Source organism: Hyperoodon ampullatus (assembly GCF_949752795.1).
Source record: "Hyperoodon ampullatus genome assembly, chromosome: 10".
Lineage (NCBI taxonomy): Eukaryota > Metazoa > Chordata > Mammalia > Artiodactyla > Ziphiidae > Hyperoodon > Hyperoodon ampullatus.
This window is the reverse complement of record NC_136923.1, coordinates 16,870,700-16,893,602: the sequence shown is the minus strand read 5'-3', so window position 1 is coordinate 16,893,602 and position 22,903 is coordinate 16,870,700. Positions and strand designations below refer to the sequence as shown.

The following is a 22,903-nucleotide window of genomic DNA, read 5'->3' as shown; positions in this document are numbered from 1 at the left end:
GATTTCCATTTTATTACTAGCAAGTTGAAAAGAGGGATACAGCACTGAACAAGTGTCCTTTAAAAAGTGTTTCTACGTTGGTTAAGAGAACTTGAACATTCTAAGAATTCCCACATACACACACACACAAAATTAAAAACCTGTGTCTTTGTACTACGAATTTCAAAAGGAATGAGATAACGCCATCACCAAATGCTTATGCTACTGCAATTGTATAATCATTACCAGAGCCTTTCTGAAAACAAACATATTCACAGGGGGGGAAAAAAAAGCTCTTTTCTCTCCTATCTTGAAATGCTCAGTAAAGTTGCAGAGAATGAATAATCAGACTAAGAGACAAAGACAACCCATGAACAGATGACAAAGAAAATGAGACGGAAAATAACTCCCGAAAGCCCAGAAACCATTTTGGCTACTTAACTAAGTAATAACATTACAACATTAATAAAAATGTTTCCCATAATAACTGGAATAATAAAATAACATAATACTGAAAATAATCATTGAAATGATGAAAAAACAGCAAAGCCACCATGTGAACCCCATGTGCCCACATCTTTTCTTTAATCTCCACCACGCTCTGTGAGGTAAGTACCGTAATTATTTTTTATTTTTATTTTTTTTAAGATGTTGGGGGTAGGAGTTTATTAATTTATTTATTTATTTTTGCTGTGTTGGGTCTTCATTTCTGTGCGAGGGCTTTCTCTAGTTGTGGCAAGCGGGGGCCACTCTTCATCGCAGTGCGCGGACCTCTCACTCTCGCGGACTCTCTTGTTGCAGAGCACAGGCTCCAGACGCGCAGGCTCAGTAATTGTGGCTCACGGGCCTAGTTGCTCCGTGGCATGTGGGATCCTCCCAGACCAGGGCTCGAACCCGTGTCCCCTGCATTAGCAGGCAGATTCTCAACCACTGCGCCACCAGGGAAGCCCGTAAGTACCGTAATTATTCCCAACGCACAGAAGAGAAGTGTTGAATATAAGAGTGGTTAGGTGAAGTGAGCAAGTACACACAGCTTTTCAGAATGTACACACTGGAGATTATCTGATTCCAGTCCATGTAGTGATACCCTCTGGACTTCTGCCCAGTGAATTTGGCCTTGCCATTAATCTGGGCTTTGGGAGGTGATCTATGTCTTAGCTGATAGGAATGTCTCTGTTTAGTGTGAAGACTGGTCACCTGGGTCTGAGGGTGGGAGTGGCCACACCTGATAGTCCTGGATGGGGGCTGACCACACTAGAAAGACCAACCACATGACTGACGGTAGGAGATTTGGTCATATGGGACGAGGTGACTTGGAAACTGCTCTCAACCCCATATGCAATCAATCAACCATGACTGCAGAATGAAGCCCCAGTAAAAACTTTGGATGCTGAGGTGTGACGAGCTTTCTGGTTGCCAATACTCCTCGTGTGCTGTCACACATCAACACCAGGATGGTAACACATCCTGGGGACAACAAAAGCTTAGCATTCAGGACTCTTCTAGAGTCTGCCCTATGCTTCTCTTCCTTTGGCTGATTTTAATATGTATCTTTTCCCAGTAATAAACCATAATCATGAGTATAATAGCTTTCAGTGACTCCTGTCAGTCCTTCTCGTGAATAACCAAACTCAGAATTCACAATTGATGACATAAATGAGGGCAGTCTGGGGACTGTGAACTCAAACTTCAAAGTCTGGCTAACTCTGGGAAGCCTTCCACTGCAACATCACCATGCAGTTAACCCTTACTATTGCCCACCATGATTTAAGAAAGCAGTGGGCTATCCTCGGAAGTTCCTGGTTTTTGTTTTCATTTTTGTTTTTTGCTTTACAATGTTGTATTACTTTCTGCTGTTTAACAAAATGAAATCAGCTATACGTATACATATATCCCCATATCCCCTCCCTCTTGCGTCTCCCTCCCACCCTCCCTATCCCACCCCTCTAGGTGGTCACAAAGCACCGAGCTGATCACCCTGTGCTATGTGGCTGCTTCTCAGTAGCTATCTATTTAACATTTGGTAGTGTATATATGTCAATGCCACAAGTCCCTGGTTTTTATTTACACATAAGGGGAAAACGTCACAAGGAAAAGAAAATCTCACTTTTCCTTTGCGGAAACAGACAACCTCCAGAAGAAAGGAATTTTGAAACAGCTACTAATCAAATAGTCCCTAATCAAAAAAGAACCAATGCTGTCATTTTCTTGAATTTTTTCCCTTCAAACAGTTTACTGCATAAAAATAAATACAAAAATGACAGTGTTTTATTAATTTGAATATACTTCTGTCTGTTACAATGTCTGTAAATATTTGCAAAGAGGGTGGATTTTTCATAGCATTTTTTCTAGTGCAATGGCTTCTGATTTATTTTCAGTGACTTATATATTTTATTCATTTAGGAGATGGTATAGCATCACTGTCCTGACAAACTGATGTACACAGGGCTTGAAAGCAATAATATTTTAATATAATGGCATATATTTGAAACTAGCAGGTAAGTTGGGGAAGGAAACCAACAGAAGGAAAATTGGGTCTAGATAAGAAGGGGGTGATTTCAGTGCAAAAGACAAAGAGAGGTGTTTTAAAAAATTTCCTACAAGTGACCACAATGAAAACCCAAACATTCATCATCATCCAATAAAAGTCAAATTCCCAAATTATGTTCTAATTCTTCTCTAGAGACTGCTATAAATTTTAGATGATGGTATTAAATACTTAGAAACATTTTTTTCTGAGACCCTTTTGAAAGAGGGATGATAATAGCTAATTTGCTAACATTTATGTGCCAGGCACTGTGTCAACCTCATCTCCCTATTCCCAGGCTGCCTTTAACCCATCCCCTACTTTCTGAGGTCCAGCTGCACTGCCATCCTTGTCTTCACCGCTCAGACATGCTGAGCTTTGGGTTCACCTTCCTTCTTCTTCTTGTGCTCTGGTTTCCTTTTGTCATTCAGAACTCAGCATAACTGTCATCTTCTCAGCTTAAATGAGACTGCCCCTCCCTGCCTAAGTCATTACTCACTCCTCACTTCCACCACATATCAGCACATCTCACTGTCTCTCACTACCTGTAAACAGTATACACGTTTATATGAGTGTTTGTTATTTATCTGTATCTAATTCATTGCTGCCCCCCCAACTCCTAGAACATGGCAGATATTCAATATCTGTCTGCTGAATGCACAATTAAGATGAATGAAGAAATTCTCGCAATAACTCAATATAAGGCAGATATTAATTTACAGCTGGTGACTGATAAAGCTAAGATTTTAATTCCAGAGCTTATTTTCTCACCTGGTAGTTGTCTGGCCTCCCCAGAAGAAATGAGACCCAGAGAGGTTAAATGACCAACCAAGGTAACACAGTGTTTTAGTGAGAGACCTGGGATCACACTCCAGTGGTCACAGTCTTGGTTTGTTTCCATTTCCATTAAACCACACTGTTCTAAATATGCTCAAAGGTGAAAATTAACCATCAGTTTGCTTCTTCAACTTCAGTATTTCCTGATGATACTGGAGTTAACAGCCTATGAGGCACATACCCGCCATTTCTGAAATGTAAGGCTCCTAAAGGCTTTTCAGACCATCAGCAGCCATTCAAGAGTCTCCAACGACTCCTAAAATTTAAGTACAAATTAATAATCAGGAACTTCCCTGGTGGCACAGTGGTTAAGAATCCGCCTGCCAATTCAGGGCACGTGGGTTCGAGCCCTGGTCCGGGAAGATCCCACATGCCGCAGAGCAACTAAGCCCGTGTGCCACAACTACTGAGCCCACGTGCCACAACTATTACTAAAGCCCGCGTGCCTAGAGCCCATGCTCCACAAGAAGAGAAGCCATCGCGATGAGAAGCCCGCGCACTGCAATGAAGAGTAGCCCCCGCTCGCCGCCACTAGAGAAAGACTGTGCACAGCAATGAAGACCCAATGCAGCAAAGATAAAAAATAAAATAAATAAATTTATAAAGAAAAAAATCAAACATGACAGGTTGGTCCATGCTTCATACTCAGAAAAGACACAAAGGCCACTCAATCTTGTTTCCCCAGAATAATATCGGTGATGAGAGTTGCCGGGTTATAATGTTCTAGTCTCCTGCTAGCAATATAAGCTTAAAAGGAAAAGATTCTGAAGTCTTTGCTAACCTAAAGGAAATTATCCAACAGTTTCTTCAAAGCTAATTTTGATCCCCCAAAGGACAAAACCTTGACTATTCATACAGATATTCATAACCAGCAAAAAGCAGCTTGGCTGAAAACAGAAGGGGGCCTCATGCCTAACTAAATGGATTCAGTGTAACATTTAGATTGATGCTAAACTTTACTTTTTGTGACGGGGGCATTTTTTTGATATGCTGGCCTGGCTCCTAAGCTCCATTTTAAGTTTACAACCTAAAATAAAGGGCATACAACACTTCTGAACAGGACTAATAATTCCAAAAATCCAATCCTGAGGTGTTTTTTTCCCCTCCAAACACCCAGAGACTACTAGTAACAACTCCATTTGAATGTAAGTACAAGCTTTATGAGCTCCTAAGGTAAGGTCACTAAAAGATCAAGCTGTGGCCAATCAATTCTAATGGTCATACTCCATACAATTTCTATGAAGAATGACGGAGAGGAATAAAGGATTGCAGGCAGTTGCATTACTTTTATTAAAAGAAATAAAAGTCCTAAAATACTACAGTGTTATCTCTGAAATTCCTACAGAAAAGGAAAGCATACCCCATTTTCCCTTGTTGACTTACGTCATAGCTACATGACACAAAAAAGGAGGAAATGAAGAGGGTAAATCCAAAAAGAGAGCTAGGGTTGGTAGTGCTGTTTAAGGCAGAAGGTAAAAGAAAGTGGATCTAGAAAGGAATATTCAATGTACTTAAAAGAGATACCTGACCCAAACAGAAGGATCTCTAGCCCAGGTCAGAGAAAGTAAAATAATATGCTGCCAGTGAGATGATATCTAAATTCCAGGCCTTACTATTCCACAGGAAAGAAAATTTAAGATGGAAACTCTCTGTAGCAGTGGGACATCACCTTTGATTTTGGCATCGGCGGTCTACAGCTAGAAAATGCTTAAAAAAAAAAAGCAAGGGACGATTAAAATAAAATTCCATTTATATTCTTCCAATGTCAGGGGAGGCTGAAGAATTCAATCTTAAGATAATTCATTTCTTTAACAAATATTTGAAGGCCAGACACGCACACCACGTGCAAAACTAGCTGTGGCAGATACTGTCGGTTGTCTATACAGCAGTTCTTCCCTAATTGTCTTCCTTGCCTTCAGAACTTGCCTCTTCATCAGTGATGCTGAAGGCACCAGATATGTTACCTTTCCAGGACTCTTTGTAGTTTTTGGCTGGAAAGCAGGGTAGACAGGGGAGATTGGGTTATGAGACCAGTAACAGCCAAAAAGGGGTGTATTAGTTTGCTAGGTCTGCCATAACAGAGTACCACAAACTGGGTTGCTTAAGCAACAGAACTTAATTTGTCTCAGTTTGGAGGCTAGAATTCTCACTTCAAGGTGTGGGCATGGTTGATTTCTTCCAAGGGCTCTGCGGTGAGGATCTGTTCCAGGCTTGTCTCCCTGGCTTATAGGTGTCCTCTTCTCCCTGGGTCTCTTCACCTCATCTTCCCTCTCTGTGTGTCTCTATATCCAAATGTCCCCCCTTATAAGGATACATCCATAATGGATTTGGGTCCACCCTGATTATCTAATCTGCACTAATTACATCTGCAATGACCCTGTGTCCAAATAAGGTCACATTCCGAGGTCCTGAGGATTAGGGCTTCAGCACACAAATATTGAGGGGATACATTTCAACCCATAACAAGAGGTAAAGGAAAATCTGCTAGAGGCTTCTAGGAAAGGGTCCTCACATCTTTGAGTTCTTGAACCAGCATGAACCACGCTAACTCAAAACATCATGTGTTGGAAAAATAAACCTCTGACTCATTGCTGTCACCTGCAGCTCAATCTACTGTAACTCACATGCTAAAAAAAACCAGGGAAAAGACAATATAGCATACTTTAGATGAGAAAGGACAATAAAACACGAGGAATAACTAATTCATCCATTTCCCACACCTGGAAATGTTATCAAGCAATTAGGTTAAAAGGAAAAATGCTGGAGTATGACATATATCTGGAGTATGACAGCGTGACAGAGGGCATTAGAAAGTGATAAAATTCTTTAAATTGCTAAGTTAATAGTTTACTACTTGATTTGCTCAATCATTACTTCATGCTTTGTCCATAAACAGAAATGGAGAAACTGCATGAGAAGCGGTATTCAACAGTTATGGAATTAGAACTGAAAGTGGCTGTTTAAGCTTTACAAGTACTAGAAATAAATGTTCACATAAATGAATGCTCCTCCCAAAAGTGGCAGATCCCTTTCAACGCATGACAATTTTTTTAAACCAAGAATTGTATTTTTCCTCTCACTGCAACCTGCCTACAAAAAACACAATAAGGCTCATACCCATACACGCTTACTTACCTAACAGTCATGTTTAAGGTTAAATATCTGGACTTTAGCACTTTAGTAAACCAATCACAGATATTGATGAAAGTTGTCGTCTGTTTCACTGGATGGATAAATATTCAATATGTAATATAGTTGAGTAAAATAAGAGAATTTGGGAATACTTCTGAGGGTAGCTAATATTTTATCTTGATGCTTTTAATCCAATGGCTATATTTCTGATTTGTGAAATATCTTTACATTTCAATGATACGTTTAACCACTTTACAGTCATATTGCAGGAAATAATGTACTGGGGAGAAAACAAACTTAGAGGAGATGGGTTGAAGTCTTAGTAGATCAAAATGTTTTCATAATACTCTGTCTTTCTTTATTTAAATACATGTTGTTGTCTTTTTATGAATGTGAGTTCTAGTGCTTTTGAATCTCCCTGACATCTTCCCACAATACCCAGTCCATAATTATACCTTTCTTGCTAGATGGCTTAATAGCAACTCCACATGATAAAAAAATGTTACAGTACTATTGTTAGATGCAGTGTGCCATGTGTACAATACACCCAGGAATACACAATCCATGACTCATTTATTTGAAAAGAAAAAAACACTTATAACTCCACTTTCTATTATACCAACTTTTACTGAGTATCTCTGAAGTGTGCAAATTCATAAGGTTCTCCCCAATCATACTGAATTGAAAACACTTCATTAATCAACTCTTTGAAAAACACTTCTTTAGTATACTTCTCGCAAAGAATTTAATAGAGCTGTTTATATTTGTGGTTTCTATTCTTTACCAAAGAGATTGGGTCAAGGCTTTCTGGGGCCCAAGCATGACTTTCTTTGTGTATTTTAGAAAGAATGTTTCATATCAAACTCTAGTTGAAGGCTATTGTTTTCTATGAAAAAATAATTATACAATAAAGAATTCCTATGGTTGTAATGGAGAAGCCATTAAGAAGTAATGGAAACTGGTGATTGCATTTTGTAGTATTTTTGCAGCTGTAATCTCATAAAGTAGAAAAGAGCATACTCTTTTCCTGACTGTACCTCCATAAACAGAAGCCAGCACTGTTTGTAAATGTCTAAGTATATGAAATACCATCTAGATCTCTCTTCCCACTTCTTTCCCCAAACAAGGATCCTGCTTTTATATTTCTAGACCACTGAGGGGAATTAAACTGGGTTATAGGTATGGAGATCAAAGAAAGCAGGACAAAGGTCAACCACTCCCAAAACTGTATTTGGAACTACGTATGGGTGTTGGTGGGGGAAAGTTTCTCAGAGTTGCAGAAACTTAAATAGTTAAATAATTTTTCAAATTATTTTTCATTTGATCCACAATTAAGATTTATTTTTCATCATGATTTATTGTAGACACAATGTGCATGTGTATACACACACATACAACTGATTAAAAAGTTTCTTGAAATAATACTAATCCTCACTGCATGCTGAATCATAACATTTTTTCTATTCTATTCCATTTTCTACCCCCAATTTGATAATCCATGGTCTAGAAGCATCCTCTCTTGTCCTAGATTATTATTCGGGGGGGGGGGGAGTGGAATTGTAATGATTGCAAGGTATTTCTTTCATTTCCTTCACTTAAGAATGATACCGACCTTGGCAATGAAGGAAAAGAACCAACCACATTCAAAATGGTGGTTGCAAGATGTAGTGATGACAAGAAAGCCTTCTCCAAATCTGTTTAACAGTTACATCCTCCGTAGGCTTGGGGAGAACAAACAATATTGTGCACTATTCCTAGCCTTGGCAATGAAGGAAACACATTTTATTCTGAAAAACAGTGTTCCTCAGTTCTGTATAACATGGAGCAAAATCCCTCATCATAAATACTTCATAAACACATGCACAGTCTCAAATATCAACGAAGAAGAAATAAACACTGACCATCAGGCCCTACTCTAGACACTTTGCATCTACCAAGCCACCTAATTCTAAGTGAATATTAAACACTGAATAAAAAATGGTACTCATTTGAGTACCATTGCTTTCGTTAATACTGACATGGATTATAAATAATAATCCTGAGGGCTGGTGAGGATGAGTTACATCTCTCTATATTTTTGGTACCGCCATTATGGAGAACCTTTCGGTGGTGGGTATGAGAAGCTACAGTCATGTAGGAAGTCTAAAGAAACTCCACGAAATTATTTCATTAACCTTTCCTCCATATAACCATTTAGCAGCAATCTTTCCCCATTCTGAATTCTTAGAACAATTTTTGTGTATTTCATTCCTCACGATTTCCCTAGCCCACTATATATTACCTTTACTTGTATTTCACTCACAACTCCTCCATCCCCAGTCTTTAAACTTTTATAAGACAGTGACTATATTTAACACACATTTCAAACCCCCTAAGCATCCCCATCATATTGTATATATTGCATAACTTGGTAAATTAACAGTTGAAAGATAATGTGTGTGTTTATGCTTCATTGCAAATGGTTTTAACTTACAAAATGTTATTGCTCATCAAAGAAAGAATCTGGCCATTCTCAGGACAATTCTATAAGCAAGTATCCTATCTCCAACTGGAATATGTATGTCCAACTACAAAATAATCCATTACATGAAAATATGAACTTACAGAAGCTAACTGAGTAACTGCAGCTCTGACTCTTAGAAATACCCCCACTGTGTTCTTACAGTCAAGGCATTCACTGTTATCAGGTGGCTATTGCTGTTTGGGCAATTTGCAGGATCTTGGTCACCTACAATTCAGCCACGCCCTCAGAGTACTGAAAACAGAGGTACTACGCAGGAGCTGCTTCCCTGAAGCCACATATGAAAGGCACTTTTATAAGCAACAGCACTTTATTAGTAATCTCTTGTATAATTTCTGAGTGCTGAAGCAAAGCTCCATTTCTGGATTTTAATGACTTGAACAGCCACCAGAGTCATTAAAAAAAAAAAAAAAAGTTGAGCTTTCGGTAGGCTGTTTATTGCCCAGATCTCTAAGGAAGTTTTCTGTGCTTAAAGTTACTTTCAAGAGGGGTTTCAAGAGGGTTTCAAAACATCAGCATTTGCACAAGTTTTACCATTCCATGGAGTGGATCTCTTTGCAAAACAACCCCACATCTGTGATACATCATTTATGTGAACCACAAATTTACTTAACATATAACCAGCATGGAATTCTTACTTTAGTCTAATTCTTCTAAGGTTAGGATAGAATGTTAGGATTTCAATCAGTCACCTGTTGGCTGCCTGAACACACTCCACAGTTCTGTCTCTTTATCTCAGAATTTGAGCTTTACTTAGGAAGCCACGTTTGTTTTTCAGATAGAACCTGAGCTAGATCGTCTTTTCAGGGTTTCGTAAATCTGAGATTCTTTAATTATATGAAACGTGTATGATGTGTCGCATCATATATATTTGGAAACTTTGGTTTGGCCTCATTTAAAAATCCAAATGTATTTGGCATAAAGTCAAATTTCACCTTTAAAAAAACCCATAGGTCTAGCAATACTGGGCCTTCTTTCTCTCCTGGCACTCCTCATCTGGGCACTGTCATACAGAAAGAGCACATTCTCAGCTTTCCCTGAAGGCAGCCCTACAGTGAGTAACACATTCCAGGTTGTCAGTAAGAACTGCACCTATAATTATGTGCAAAATAACTGTGTTTACCAAACAAGTTGTCTTGAACTGATTGATACCATACTTCTGCATGGAATGCTTCCCCAATCTATCATTCAAGACACAGAGTCTCTTTTGATAGTCCAGCCAAAATTAATCCCACTTTATCAGAAATTCAATTGGATTATACCTCTCTCAAGCCTCTGTATTTTAGTAATTTGTGTGCAGGTTTCCTCCTTTTCCCCCAACCTATGGCTTTTTATTGCCTTACAGCAAAATACTTTGCCCACGATAGTACAGTAAGTGCTTGACAAAAAATGATCTTAAAAAACATGTATTTATGCTTTAGGACAGGGGTCAGAAAACTATGGGCCACGGGCCAAACTCAACTGCCATCTGTTTTTTTATGACACTTTATTCAAAAATATAATATTCCATGACACATGAAAATTATATGAAATTCAAATTTCAGTGTCTATAAATATAGTTTCATTGGAACACAACCATGCCCACTCGTTTATGTATTGTCTATGGCTGCTTTCACATTACAGTAGCAGAGATGGGTAGTTATGACAGAGACCATATGGGCCATAAAGCCAAAAATATTTACTATCTGAATATTGTACAAAAATGTGTGCCGACCACTGCTTTAGGAAGGACCATGTCTATTAGCAGAACGGCGACTTTGCCTTGGGATAAACAAGATTTTTTTCCCTAATACTTCCATCTAGCTTTAGGCAACTCATTTAAGCTCTCAGAGCCCCTGAGTTCTCTACAGTTATGCAGGAATGATACCAATATTGTAGGGCTTTTGTTGCAAGGATAAGCAAAAAAATTTAATACAGCAGCAGTGCCATAAATGGTATTGCTATTGCCTATTTTTGCTTAGCCCTCAAATAAAACTTTTAATTACCTCTGACTGAGGACTAGTAACTTATGACACTGTGGTCTGATAAATGACTTAATTCATTAGAGTCTCATACCTACATGGCATGAAAAATAGGATGGAACTGTCCTTATCTTCATGGTGGTTGTGAACACTGGCACCTGTGTTCTCTTATCTGGTTTGAGCAAATAATTGCAAGTATTATGCCTAAGACAAAAGGTGCCTATTAATCTGTGGAGGGTGATAACTTCAAAATATTTTTTAAAAAAGGAATCTTAATAACACCCACGGCACCAGTTCTCACTGAGAGACGATTCTCCAACAAGTATTTACTCTCCACTCTGTTTCCAAATAATTACTCACCAAAGCAGTATCAATGGAAAACTCAACAAAACCACAGCAAACAGCTTTCAAAAACCCCATGAAGCAGAAAAAAACATGAGATTCTCTTATACTGTTGTAAGCTGAATGTTTATTTTCTCTCTTCTCCCGTAATAGGAATAATTGCCACAGCACTGAGGATTCTCATTTTACTCTGCTGTGTAATCAAGCACATAAAAAAGGCATGTGGGGCACTGCATATGCGCAGTAAATATTATATATTAACTAAAAGATGGATGGTCACTCAGAAACCCATGCAGCACATTGTTCAACAGCCAACACTTCATAACTACCTACATAATTATGCTCTGCATATGACCACTTTTATATATTTCTTGTACATATGTTTGAGTTTAAATATCATGTGCAAGAGTGTGCACACACACATACATACTCATGGGATCAGAATGAAAAGCTCTGTTTTCCTATACAGTCAAAAAGTCAAAGTATTTTAAAATCCTATGAAAGAACCCCCAGTAATGAAAATCTCATTTTGAGGCTAAAACTCCAGGAGCCCTGCTACAAAACTTTAAGGGTAACATAAAAACACACAAAAAACACACATATTGCCATCTGTCTGTAAACCTCCCTGGGTGGCACATCAGATTGCCCTTTATGTTGTACAGAACAAGAGAGTGTATGATGCCACAATGAACAAGGTAGAACAGGGAAATGCTATTCCCAGTATTCAGGTGTTCTCTGAATAACTGTTGAAACTTATCAGTGCCCCATGTCCAGGGGCAAAACCAATCAACGTCACAATGGCAGCAACTGATCCCAGCGTTGCCTAGATGCATTAAGTCCAGTCAATAGCAGCCTTCACCACCCCTCCTTGCTTGTGGGATTAGAGGAGCAAAGAATGTTCACATGCTTGGAATTAACAATGAATTAGTCACCAGAGCCACTCAAAACAGCAGCCTACAAATTCCATTCTCGCAGGTCAACAGACACCATAAAGGTGTCCACACACAAAAAAGTGAGTGGAGTCACAGGTTCAGAGGATGTGAATTCATGAGTCACTACACCATCTCACACCATCACACACCATGCCTTAAGTTTTCTTTCTTGACTACCTTCCACAGATGATGGGCCTTCAGTGACTATGCAATAAGACGAAGAAAAGAGCTACTTCTTCCTTGAAATAGTCTCCCAAGGTCACTCATCACAAGCTGGGCCTCAGGTCTACCTGAGACAGTCCTCTTTTTTTTTTTTAAACTGTCCTTTTAGTTAAAAGGAACAAATCGCCTCCTGTTTAAGTGACAGGTGGGAATATTGCCTTTGTCTCCAGCAGTGTCATAAATAAGAAAAGTAAACCCAGGTAGTATAAAGAGAAAGCAGTAAGTCAAATACCAAGGTAAGAGCTTAATTCCTCAGCTGCCAGGCAGAAGCTGGAAGAGGAAGCACATTGGTAAATCTAGGGCCAGGGAGGGGTGCAGGAGTTTTTTGTCTTTTCTTTTTTTGCCAAGATCAAGTTTGTTGTTTTTCCTTCTTTTTAAGCAATAAATACCCAAAATGTAGTGTGACCAAAAAGCAGTGTTTCACACTCAACAGATGCTTTTCAAAATGAATAGAATGTTGAGCAAACATTTTATTATCAGCAATATTTTAATCTTAACCATCTAATATGGAATTTTATAAGTAGTAGTATCGCACTGACCCAAAACTGCACAATTGCATTTGTAATCCAATGGCAGTTATTTCAGGCTCCAATGATTGTGTCATTCACTTGAAAGATAAAAGAAATAATAAATTAAAAAGGATGTTGAATAATTTTCATTTATATATTTATCTACTGAGGGACAAATAAATTCTAACATTTCAGCCATTTATAGACGTCATTTACCCTCTCACTTTCACTGACACCTTTCAAAGAAATAAATGTGGGGGCTTCCCTGGTGGCGCAGTGGTTGAGAGTCCACCTGCTGATGCAGGGGACACGGGTTCGTGCCCTGGTCCGGGAAGATCCCACATGCTGGGGAGTGGCTGGGCCCGTGAGCCATGGCTGCTGAGCCTGCGCATCCGGAGCCTGTGCTCCACAGCGGGAGAGGCCACAACAGTGAGAGGCCTGCGTACCGCAAAAAAAAAAAAAAAAAAAAAATGAAATAAATGTGGTGCTCCTTGTGGGCACTGTTAGCTAGCCTTCTGTGAAAACAAAAGAAAACTGGCAGTCACTTCACAATTACCCACCACAGAAAAATGACTAAGCCTCTCCTTGCCACACTTGGCAAATAAAAAGTTGTTCAATAATGTGATACTGCTTTAAGCTTATGGAAAGCCATATCAGAACATGTATCAGATATCAGATAAAATGACTATCTTCTCCTATAGTTTCTTCAAATTATACACAGAGGAACTTATATATGTCAAGATGCATCCATAATTTGATTGTTCCCTACCACATAAAATAATTTTAAATTTAAAAATATCTTTATCTAAAATAGCATCCAGTGTTGCATATCTAATCACTAAGTTCTGTCACTGGACATCGTCTCAAGCTTAAAGTGTGGACTAATGATCAAAGAAAGCAACATGCAGAAGTGAACGTAAATTGTATCTGCATGTCTCTTGGGTGGGGAGGAAAAAGCGACAGGGCACCTTAGGGTTCACCAACAAAATGGGATTAAGGAGCCCTGCCACTTCCCCAATTAAAATATGCAGCAGTTTTTGAGTAAGAATCCATATTACTTTTCAGAGGTTTTCCTTTGAAAGTAATATGGATGCAAAAACGGTGCCTGTTTGTGGGCATTTTGTTACATCCAAGCTACGAATTTATGGAAACGGGAAGGGGGTTTAGGTGCAGGTGAGGCTTGGAAAAGATGAAAGGCCAATGACAGGTGATCCTAGAAAGTGGGGAAAGGGATCTCCATGGAATACCCCTCAGGCTTTTTCACTGTCACAGTATCCGAATGATGTATTAAGAAAAAAAAAAAAGTTTTAAAACAGAGAGAAAACAAAAGATAAAAAGTATGCAAGAGTCGGACACCACACAGCTGACGTGAGAATTACAGAAAAACATAGTAAAATACCTTGCACAGTGCCTACCACTGAGGACAGCCAAGCAATGATGGGCATTATTTTTACGCAAGTTCAGAGGCACTGACTGACAACTGGTATTAGTGAGGAAACGCCTGATTTCCACACTGGTGATCATTTCCAAACACTCAGCAGTGAGCTGGATGAATCAGCAGAGTCACTTGAAGTGCTACACATCAGTGAGTGTCCACGATTCATTCCAGAAAAGCACCTGACAGTCCTCAAGAGGGAAAGACAAACGAAATAAACACAGAGGCCAGGGCTAGAATTGTATCATGAATGGCAATGTGTCCCTTAGCCACCTGGCCCACCAAGGCAATCCTGAGCCAGTTAACACCAACTAAGCCTCCCACTTTTTGAATTCGGAGCAGCTCTATCTACCTCATAGGCACCATTTTCCTTTCAGCACCCCAGTCTCCCTGGGGCAACACTTTCTGTCAATTCACTTGAGCTTATTCACCTGGAGAGCAAGTAGAAGATGCTGAAGATACATAAAAATGTTTTCAATACACAACTCCTTTCAGTGCACACCTAGTCTGTTGTGCACACACACACACACACACCTGCCTCCCAAACACTGCAAAGTATCAACACTCTCCCTTACCCAGCACCACAGAGGAACCATTTGGTTCTTTGCTGTAGGAGGATCTACAACACACCACACTCAGAAAAGGCTTAGTGCAGCTGAAAGCTCCACAGACAGAAACTCAGGCAATCTAGAACAAGACAGCACTGGACCAGTAACTCATTAACGGGCTGTGTGTGAGAGAGGGCCTGAAACACTCCGAACTGTACTGTTCTCGCTGACAATGTGAGCAAAGCCTGCAATACAAAAGCATGTGTACAAAAGCATATGTATGTGTATGAGCATGAATACAATCCAGTTTCACCAAAGATTACTGTTATCAATGTACTTCCTTTCTTTCTTACCAACTATTTCTTCTTGGTATCACTATGAAGACACCTCCCCTTGATCTTGATCTCCTGCTCTGATACCCCAGCCATGCACACACACACACACACACACACATGCACACATACACACACACACATAAACTGGGTTTTAATCTTTTGCTTTCAACAGACTTCCAGCTCATATCACCCAGACACTCTTCAAGCACCTCAAAACTCAACATGCCCAAGACACATCCAAATCCCTTCCTCCTTCTGTGTTCCTTATTTCTGTTAATTTTCTCATTATCTCCCCACTCAACTTCAAAACCTCAAAGTCCCCTTCAACAATCTCTTCTCCCTCACCAGGCACAACCATCCAATTGTCCGTCACATCCTTTCAGTTGTGACTCTGTAATTTCTCTCATCTCCGATCTTACCTATTTGACTCCACCTGCCCTAGTCTGGGCGTAAGTTATCCCTCACTTGACAGTAACTTCCAAGCAGGCCTTCTTTCTTTTAGTTTTTCTTCCTTCCAATGTATCCTACAAACATCCTATTGGGGCAAAGTTCTGTATATAGCAAAGCTAAGATGCCAACAATCCTGACTTAGCAATCTCTAGGCCCAACCTTTTTATCTAGCCTTCCTCTAGCTCTTCTCTCCAACTGTGTGATGGGCAGAATTTAGATTTATAATTTCCAATGGAAGTATAACTATAGTTTATAACACTGTATTCTATAAGGGAAATTTGCTGAGAGAGTAGAACTTAAATTTTATCACCAAAAAAGAAAGATACGTTAACACATATATAAGTTTACATTTTCTAGTAATAAGAAAGGAAAATGAAAGACGTGAAATTTATTTATTTGTATATTGTATATATCACAATATATCAAAATATTATCAATCTAATATGCAATCAATATAACTGCTAATGGAATGTTTTCTATCCTTTTTTCATAATATGTCTTTGAAATCCAGTGTGTATTTTACACTTGTGACAACTCTCAATTTGGATTAGCCATGCTTCAAGAGATCAATGGGCCCATGTGGCTAGTACCAAACACACTGGGCAGTGCAGATCTAGAGAAACATAGCCTGGGTTTGAAACCTGGCTCCACTTAACTGCATGTGACTTTAAGCAAAGTAATAATCTCTCTGTACCTCAGTTTCCTCATGTAAAGTAACAAAAATAAAGTTATTAGGAGAATTAAATGAAATTAATTAACACAAACAGATTGCTTAAGCTGGGGTTGACATGCAGTACATTCCAATATACATTGATCATCATTATTAACAAAGCTACTGCATGCTTGCCACAAATACATGTAACTAGGAGCCAACTCTACTTTACACTTTGCTCTAACCGTGAATGATTTTTTTCTGCCTGACTGAATGTTTGTGACCTCCCCAAAGTTCATATGTTAAAGCCCCAACCCCAGAGTGGTGACATTAGGAGGAAAGGCCCTTGAGAGGAAATTAGGATTAAATGAAGTCATGAGGATGGGGTCCTCATAATAGTATTAGTGTCCTTATAAGAAGAGACCATAGGGCTTGCTCTTTGTCTCTCCTTGCCTTGTGAGGATACAGCAAGAAGAGAGCCAAATGCAAACCATGAAGAGTGTCCTGTGAGGAAGTGGTCAGCCAGCACAATGATCTTGGACTTCTCACCCTCGAGAGTTATGAGAAATAAATTTCTGTTTAAGCCACTCAGGCTATGGTATTTTGTTATAGCAATCTGAGCAGACTAAGACACTGCCTTGTTCTCTTAGAATATGTCCAGTTTTAACATAATGGTTATATCCATGGGCTATGGAATGAAGCTGTCTTATAGGTTACTCTTTGACTTCCCTCATTAACTGTGTGAATTTTAGGAAATATCTTAACTTCTCAGAACTTCAGGCCCTCATTTACAAAATAGGGATCACAATAGCACAAGGTTCAGAGGATATAAATCAGGCAAGGCCCTTTGCTCAGTGCTTGGTACAAAGCAAGCACTCACTACATGTTCACTCTAATTATTATTATATTAAGACCCAGCTCAAATGCTGTTCTCTCCATAAATATTTTTTCTTCCTTCCTTTCTGTAAGATCTGTCTTTTTAGAGCTTCCATGCCAGTTTTTTAGTATTTTTCTTAAAATAGGATCCTAAATCTTAGCATTTTTTTCTCCTCTCATTGTTTGCATTTGCCTTCTTTCCTTCCTAGACAGACAGCAACCCGAATGATTCATCTTGGACTCCTCCTCAGCACTTACCACAATGCCTCACACAAAGCAGACACTCAGTAACTGCCTGTCAAATGGCAACTCTGGTTGCAATGTATGAGATGCACTGTAGAAAGGAAGGAAAAGCAGGCAGAAAGATGAGGAGCAAGGCCAGGGCAATAGCTGAGATCAGAGATAATAAAGACAGGACCTGCCTAAGGAAAGGTGTACTAGAAGTGGGAATAGGGATGGGGTGAGAATAGGGGACAATGAAGAGGAAGAGTAATTTAGTGTAACAGCATAACCACTGCCTTCCCTTTGCAAAACGTGTTAATTGACTAGAATCAAGATTCCTTTTGTTGTGGCTTGTATAAATGCATAGATATGTGTGAGTATGTTATACTCAAAGTTCACCATTATTCATGAGTTAACACTTAAGAATGCACCCTTACATACCAGGAACCCAAATCCATTTAGCTCTGCTAATACAATTCATGGAAAGACATAATTTGCACAGGGGTACTTAAAAACACTTTCATATGATGAGTACTTTAAGACTGCTTAACACTTAGGCAATAGTCAATCAAATTGGTTTGAATGAGCACTTTATTTGCAGGAGTCAGTGAACCAACCAACAGAGACTTTTGAGACAACAGCTACTTTAAGAGCTAAATAAAATTATGGGTTTTATTTAAGCTTATGTGTTTGTTGAACTCTAATAGCATTTCAAATACACATTATTCCAAAGCCTTCTTAAGCATCACGAAGCTTACAAAAATACAATAGGCGGAAATCAAGGTTATAGGAACAAAACACACCAACAATGTTGTTTTTCCCCCCTGATTTTCACATACATACTCTGATAAGCCGTCAAGATTTAAACAGGTTAAATGAAAAGCAATTCAAGATTTAGGCAATTGAGGGAATTATTTGAAGTAAGTTTACTGGTGAAAACACGGAGGATGTCAAGATTTATAAGCAGAGATCAGTGACATCTCCATTTCACCAGTATCAATGCTATCAAATCATATTACACTGCACACAAATAAATACTATAGAAAAAAATGACAGTCATTTGAGCTTATAACAACAGTTTACTCGAAGTGCCACATCCAATGCCACAAACTCATTTTCTCAGTGATTACAGGGTGGTGGTATTAGAACCAATTGAAATATATTCCCCAATTATCTCAGAGAGAACTTGGAAAGTTTATTTTGCTTCCAAAGCTTTCCTTAATCACTATTTGTATGACAGACTAGCACAGAAAGATTTTCACACTAAGATGACAAAGAACAGGATGGAATATATGATTAAGGGCACTCAAAGATGTGTACCAGTAGGCTCGGTTTGTATTTGCACACAAACCACTGGCTTTAAAACAAACAGAGTTTATGATTTGCAAATGCAGCCCAAACATGTGTATTTTGTTTGTATATATTGTCCATTATACACTACACTGTTAAAGGAAGCCAAGGCTCATGCTTGATGATCATGCATTTTATCCTTATTTATAATATCAACAATTTTTTAAAAATGATTTAATCTAGGTGATCTAAATCATCTTGTAAAGGTATGGTCCCATAGTCTCAGTTATAATATATTTAGGGATACCTATGAGTGGACACAAGCCTTTACTGCCTTGGTAACTCCTGAAAGAGGCAAACATAAATTTCATAGGTTAATGCAGCTCTGTGGAATAGGGTTATGCCAGGTCATAGGGGCTAGAGCTGGGGCATTTACCGCTTTTGGTGATGTTTAAGCCAGAAGGGGGGTGGGGACATGTCAAGATGATTTCACCAAGGACCTGGTGTCTTCTAATTTTTCTGATCTCAATGCAAGAATCAGCTTTTCCCTCAGGCTGGCTTCCCAGGTGATTATAGGTTAGCCACCTATAGCAACCAGGGTGTCAGGATTCCTCATTCAGATACACTAGGAGAAAGGGCACTTCCCACAAAGTTTGAACAAAAAGTCCTTGAATCAATCAAATCTTATGGCCAAAAAAAAAAAAAAAAAAAAATCCCATGAGCTCAATGGCTTAAGCCAATCACTGGGGCAAATCAGATGGGTCCATCTATGGAGCTCTGCATGGAGTCAATCTCTTCCAGGCCTCAAGGCTGCTTCATCATTGCAGAAAACAGTAGATATCGGCGATACCAACACAATATCCACTACAAGAAAGTTAAACACAACTAAAAATCATCTTCCCTTTTGGATTAATGGCTAATTATTTTCACAAGTAATTTCTAGCTACTACCAAAATAATAATAGATTGCAATGGGTTGATTGTTCACTACAATTTTAAGAGAATAATTTGATGAAATAACACTAGAACTTTTACAGAAATGATATTTTCCATGATGGTGTTTTAAACTAGGCATCGACAATGATTTCAGTTATCCAAGGAAGCTTCCCTTTCCAAAAGACTTTTATTTGCCTTGTTAGCAGTCCCACTAAAAGATTAAAAGTAAAAACAGAATAGTCTCTGCAAAGTTTAGAATTTCTACATAGATTGATTAAGGATTTGCCTACATTAACCAAGTACTGACACCTGAAATCAGAACTCATCTGACAAGGGATTCAGTATTTGCTGCTAATACACACTCAGGAGACACAACTTTTCACGGGAAACCAGAAAGTCCCCATTAGCCGGTGTCTCTGTCTCACTGTGAGGACACACATACTGGCAGCAGAAGTTCTGGGAAGTACTCCTTGGCTTGAGCCCTCCCAGAGTCTGTCATTAGCCACACCAAAGAGCCCAGGTAGGCTCCAGTGTGGGGTTGCCTCAGGCCAAACAACCGTCAGGGAGGGAACCCAGCCTCACGCATCAACAGTCAAGCGGATTAAAGTTTTACTGAGCTCTGCCCACCAGAGCAACAGTCAGCTCTACCCACCACCAGTCCCTCCCATCAGGAAACTTACACAAGCCTCTTAGAGAGCCTCATCCACAAGAGGGAAGACAGCAGAAGCAAGAAGAACTACAATCCTGCAGGCTGTGGAACAAAAACCACATTCACAGAACGACAGACAAGATGAAAAGGCAGAGGGCAATGTACCAGATGAAGGAACAAGATAAAACCTCAGAAAAACAACTAAATGAAGTGGAGATAGGCAACCTTCCAGAAAAAGAATTCAGAATAATGAGAGTGAAGATGATCCAAGACCTCCGAAAAAGAATGGAGGCAAAGATTGAGAAGATGCAAGAAATGTTTACCAAAGACCTAGAAGAATTAGAGAACAAACAGAGATGAACAATACAATAACTGAAATGAAAACTACACTAGAAGGAATCAATAGCAGAATAACTGAGGCAGAAGAACGGATAAGTGGCCTGGAAGACAGAATGGTGGAATTCACTGCTGCAGAACAGAATAAAGAAAAAAGAATGAAAAGAAACGAGGACACCCTAAGAGACCTCTGGGACAACATTAAACTCAACAACATTCGCATTATAGGGGTCCCAGAAGGAGGAGAGAGAGAGAAAGGACCCGAGAAAATATTTGAAGACATTACAGTCAAAAACTTCCCTAACACGGGAAAGGAACTAAATAGCCACCCAAGTCCAGGAAGTACAGACAGTCTCATACAGGATAAACCCAAGGAGAAACACATCGAGAAACATAGTGATCAAATTGGCAAAAATTAAAGACGAAGAAAAATTATTGAAAGCAGCAAGGGAAAAACCACAAATAACATACAAGGGAACCCCCGTAAGGTTAACAGCTGATTTCTCAGCAGAAACTTTACAAGCCAGAAGGGAGTGGTGTGATATACTTAAAGTGATGACAGGAAGAACCTATAACCAAGATTACTCTACCCAGCAAGGATCTCATTCAGATTCATGGAGAAATCAAAAGCTTTAAAGACAAGCAAAAGCTAAGAGAATTTAGCACACCAAACCAGCTTTAAAACAAATTCTAAAGGAACTTCTCTAAGTGGGAAACACAAGAAAAGGACCTACAAAAACAAACCCAAAACAATTAAGAAAATAGTCATAGGAACATAAATATCGATAATTACTTTAAACATGAATGGATTAAATGCTGCAACCAAAAGACACAGGCTTGCTGAATGGATACAAAAACAAGACCCATATATATGCTGTCTACAAGAGACCCACTTCAGACCTAGGGACACATGCTGACTGAAAGTGAGGGGATGGAAAAAGATATTCCAGGCAAATGGAAATCAAAAGAAAGCTGGAGAAGCAATACTCATATCAGATAAAATAGACTTTGAAATAAAGAATGTTGCAAGAGACAAGGAAGGACACTACATAATGATCAAGGGATCAATCCAAGAAAAAGATATAACCATTAAAAATATATATGCACCCAACACAGGAGCACCTCAATACATAAGGCAACTGCTAACAGCTATAAAAGAGGAAATCGACACTAACACAATAATAGTGGGAGACTTTAACATCTCACTTACACCAATGGACAGATCATCCAAACAGAAAACTAATAAGGAAACACAAACGTTAAATGACACAATAGACCAGATATATTTAATTGATATTTATAGGACATGCCATCCAAAAACAGCAGATTACACTTTCTTCTCAAATGCACATGGAACACTCTCCAGGACAGATCACACACTGGGTCACAAATCAAGCCTCAGTAAATTTAAGAAAATTGAAATCATATCAAGCATCTTTTCTGACCACAACGCTATGAGATTAGAAATGAATTACAGGGGAAAAAACGTAAAAAACACAAACACATGGAGGCTAAACAATACGTTACTAAATAACCAAGAGATCAATGAAGAAATCAAAGAGGAAATCAAAAAATACCTAGAGACAAATGACAACGAAAACACGATGACCCAAAACCTATGGGATGAAGCAAAAGCAGTTCTAAGAGGGAAGTTTATAGCATTACAATTTTACCTCAAGAAACAAGAAAAATCTCAAATAAACGACCTAACCTTACACCTAAAGCAACTAGAGAAAGAAGAACAAACAAAACCCAAAGTTAGCAGAAGGAAAGAAATCATAAAGATTAGAGCAAAAGTAAATGAAATACAAACAAAGAAAACAGTAGCAAAGATCAATAAAACTAAAAGTTGGTTCTTTGAGAAGATAAACAAAATTGATAAACCATTAGCCAGACTCATCAAGAAAAAGAGGGAGAAGACTCAAATCAATAAAATTAGAAATGAAAAAGGAGAAATTACAACAGACACCGCAGAAATATAAAGCATCCAAAGAGACTACTAAAGCAACTCTATGCCAATAAAATGGACAACCTGGAAGAAATGGACAAATTCTTAGAAAGGTATAACCTTCCAAGACTGAGCCAGGAAGAAATAGAAAATATGAACAGACCAATCACAAGTAATGAAATTGAAACTGTGATTAAAAATCTTCCAACAAACAAAAGTCCAGGACCAGATGGCTTCACAGGTGAATTCTATCAAACATTTAGAG

At 38.8% G+C, this 22,903-nt stretch overlaps 1 protein-coding gene across 1 annotated transcript in view; it reads right to left on the bottom strand.

Annotated features, from left to right (window-relative positions):
- Positions 1 to 22,903, bottom strand: part of CNTN3 (contactin 3) — a gene marked incomplete at its 5' end in the record, with an annotated part of 246,338 nt that overhangs the window by 215,328 nt on the left and 8,107 nt on the right. The gene's annotated exons all lie outside the window — the stretch shown is intronic.